Below are 4,310 nucleotides of genomic sequence, written 5' to 3'. Positions count from 1 at the left end.
CAGGGATTAGCAGGATTGTTTTAAACAACCACATGGTCTCCCCCTAATCTGGCATCCAATTACACATCAGGATTATGGAATTCACACATCTCACCTGGTCATGCTGGGCAGCAGGTCGGGAGTTTGTGAAGTGGTTAGTATAACGAGCATCAGAAGAAGCGTGTCTCTACATGGTTTTAGAAAGAAAATAGAGTAAGGCTATTGTTAAGTATTATCTGGTGTCATCTTCATCCTTCAAGCCAGAAGATAATGCAGAATTGTTTTGGACTGTTGCATGAACCCTAAATCACCTTGTAAGCAAGAAAATTGATCGGGCTCAGGTGATTTCAACCTGTCGAGTGAAAATCAATTACGAAAAACACATCCAAGAGCAAGTGCAATGATCTGGGCAGGAGTGTCCCGTCTGTTTGTAGCAATTGATTGCAATCTCACCGCACAGTGTTACATTGATCAAGGCCTGGGGCCTCACCTGGTGCCTTTCCTGCAGACTAATGACAGATGTGACCATACTCCAGCAGGACAGCACGCATCCACATGCTGCTCCTGTAAAAACAGCTTCCTTGGGAGATGAGTATGTGACAGTTACAGTGTGTGGTAACTGTACTTGCTAGATGTGAACCTCACCTACTGTAACACCTCTGGAATGAGCTGGGATGACATGTGCCATCTGGGGCTCAGAGACCCGTGAACAGTTTCAAGCTCGTCCGAGCTGTATGAGAGAAATGGGGCAGAATCCCACAAGACAGCATCTGCAGCCTGGAGCAAAGCATGATGCCTGTACAGCTGGAGATGCTTCTGTCAGTCACCACACATACCAGGGGACTGTGACTTTCACAGCTGACTCCCTGCTGATCAACACAGTTAGGACCAGTTCATCAGCATAATGAATTCATGCCATCTATGCCATGTCTGTCCAATAAAATGGCAGTGCACCTGCTACAAAATGTGATTTACCTGATAACTTTGTGAATTTCTTGAAATTATAGGTGACACATTTCCTTTACTGCTCAGCATACACTGGCCTGATACAGGCGTGAGAACAGTACTCACTGTCCAGGTTAGACAAGAAATCTGGACATTAGAGGCTCCATGTAAAAGCTCAGAGTTGTTCAACAAGAGTGCTGCTGAGAAAAACCATTGTATCGAATCAGTATAATAGCTTTTGTTTTATATAGTGCATCATCTCAAGGTACTGTATCATAAAACATTCAAGACGATAAACAAAATTAGACAAATAAAACAGTACATTAATCAGGAGTACATTACCAGTTCTAATTTCATTTGCCTGTTTTATTCCCAACAGAGAGAATAATGACCCAGGATGTAGAGATATGGAACTATTTTAAGGGTCTTTAATAAAGGTCTTGAAATGAAGGGTTGCATGACCAGAGTCTGCATGTTTTGGTAGCTGAGTGGCCAACGATGCTGACATGAGACGTAGTGTAGATGTCAGGGACTCAGATGAAAAGGAAAGTGCTGAGGCTGAAGGCACAGTAGTAACTGCTAGTGTGTAATGTGGAAAGAAAATGATAAAATTAGGACTAAAATAAGGTATCTGATGCAACTTAATTGCCTTGACCCATAGTAAGCTTTTTAAAAAAGAAAAAAAAACTTTCAACAATACACCTTCTCTGAGAAAGTCGCAGAGTAGAATAGAAAAATATCAAAAGGCCTTTCTTGCCTAATCTCTTTCCTTATTGGATTGTATTTCTCTCAATCACAAAATATAAAAATGACAAAAAGAAGATAAACGATTGATTGGTCCATACTTTACATCAGAAGGATCAATTATTTCCACGCTCCATGAAGCAACAGGACGTCTGTTGTAATAGTTATGTCATGAGGCAATTTCCCTTTTCTTTTTTGAGGACAAAAGTGAAGTCAGTCCACTTTGCACATGAGCAATTCCGGATTTTTTAAACAGAAGGCATGCAGTGCACTTTTCACTTGAATGTACCAGACATTTCCTTGATCTTGCTGAATTCAATTTAATTAAGATTTAGCAGCCTTCAAAAACAACCCGACAAGAAAATGAGTCCAAGGATTAGTTACTTAACAATAAAATCTAGCGCAGTGCTCTAACACAGTACCCAGCTACTGCTGAAATCTGCCCTTCACGGTCCATTATTATAAGACTCCTAAGAAGAAATCGGCTTAAAATTCTTTATCTGGTACTGAGGTGCTGGGTGTCTCCCTGCAGAGAGAAAAACACAGGAGCTTAGGTTAAACGAGAGATCTGAGCATTAGAGGCTTCATGCAAAAGGGTAGGGTTACTCCACGAGAGCCCTGCTCAAAACCCTTACTGTATATGTCGAATTAGTAAAATAACTTTTGTTCTATATAGTGCATAATCTCAAGGCGCCGGATAATAAAGCAGTCAAAGCAGACACGGAATTGCACAATAAAACAGTACATTCGTTAGAAAACAAAAAGTGTTAAGTAATCAGAATTCAAATGCTGGAGTATTAAAAAAAAGAGTTTTAAGACAGACTTTGAGAGTGCCGACTGAACAATTGACTGGGTCCACCGGGTGTTCGGCAGCTGAGTGATGAAGACGTGTCTTTGGACAGCGTCCGAGCACACCGATATAATACAAAAACACCTCCTTATGCAACGGCAAACTGTACAATATACAGTACATTTAAACTGATGTTTTCGCGATAACGAGCCTCCCAATATTAATTCAGAAATGCTGACGCTTCTCGTAATTATTCCCTTATATCGAAATATTGTTATAACCTGTTCCCGTGCTGTGCTCAATTAGAACAGGTTTTCACTACGACCACAAGAGGGAGCTGATGAACACTTTCAGGCGGCCGATCTACACTAAGTTCGTCTCAATTTCTTACAACAGCAGCTCTAGCGCAGAAGTTTGTACTTAAAGCACACAGCAGTCTTCATCAGGTTCCGGTTGAAAGGACTACAATGCTTCAGTTTTTATATATTTCTAAATGGACCTAAAACATATTGTTGCTTTATATCTCCAGCCTCACACGCTAGCAATCCTTACAAATGGAGTATATTTGCATTCGACCTGTACAGTTCTATTGCAAGCATAATCCATTTCAATTGTACCAACAAAGCATAAAATATCTAGTTTTGCTGCCAGTAAAAGGATGCAAACTCTAGGATGAATCTGGCTTTCACAGTCTAAAATTGTAACCAGGGGTTAAAAGCAGGTTTTAACCTGTGGTGGCCTAGACATTATCAGAATGTACTGGCCGCATTCATATTGCATCAGCTTTAAAAGATGATAAAGGTTTCATCAGCATGTCACAGCTGATTCTGGAAAAAACTCACTGGGTTGAATTGGCCTTTGCCTCTGAGGAATTCAAACACATCAGAGCCCCTACTAGTCTATAATAATCATATACTACAATCTGATTTTTTTTTAATTGGGCAACGCTTGGAGAGGATGTCTTGAAAGCTGGTCCTACAAGCAGAGAAAATTGAAAGCCTTTGGTCTAAATTGCTCCACTACACTGTAATGAGAGCTTTCCCTACAGGGATATTGAAGACTGAATACTATTCAGGGAGACATTCACAACTGGCCTGATAACTTCTCTTTTCACTAATGCTAAATGTGGTTCAGGTACATCTTTGGAAAGTCATGCATATGATGTCCTTTTCAGCAGAAAAAAAACACAATATTCCAGGGTACTTTTGTATATGATGGCATGATTTGTTTTTAGGGTTGGGATCTTTTACCTACATGGTATTGGAAGCAGCAGCGAACTTGGAGATTCAGAATAGCCTAGATTCAGTGTTATCCGGGCTAAATCCCTCACTATTTCTGGGTTTCCTGCTGCTGTCAAACCGATGAGATCTGCTGCAGACACCATGTTCCATCACAATCGCATTCCTGTCATTCCTATAAAGAGGAGATGTTTAAGGATTTCGGCCAGATCTCTGGCCTGTCGTTAGTGTGATGCCTCTCTGTATGTCAATACCTCTGTACCCTTTCAACATTCACACCTTCTTGTCTTTACTTTTTACTGGATTGTCAGCTTCTTTCAATCATTCCCTCCTCTTTCACTGTATATCCTGAAGAATCAGATCCATAGTTAGTCTTTCTGTGGCCACTGAACACAGCTGGAATGCATACTGCCATTGTAATAGAGGCTTTCCCTCTGCTGTTTCAAGTAGAGAAGACAACTTCCTTCAGACTAGAAGAATTATGACATACTGTATGATGTAACAACTGGCAATATACTACTTGGTACTAAGTACTAAGAACTGGAGAGTTATTGCTATGTGATTTACATCTATAAACCATTTACAAAGTCCACTGCATTCCTTTCATAATCTCT

Source organism: Lepisosteus platostomus, chromosome 13 (genome assembly GCF_059453375.1).
Source record: "Lepisosteus platostomus isolate fLepPlt1 chromosome 13, fLepPlt1.hap1, whole genome shotgun sequence".
Taxonomy (NCBI): Eukaryota; Metazoa; Chordata; class Actinopteri; order Semionotiformes; family Lepisosteidae; genus Lepisosteus; species Lepisosteus platostomus.
Note: the sequence above shows the minus strand (reverse complement) of the source record.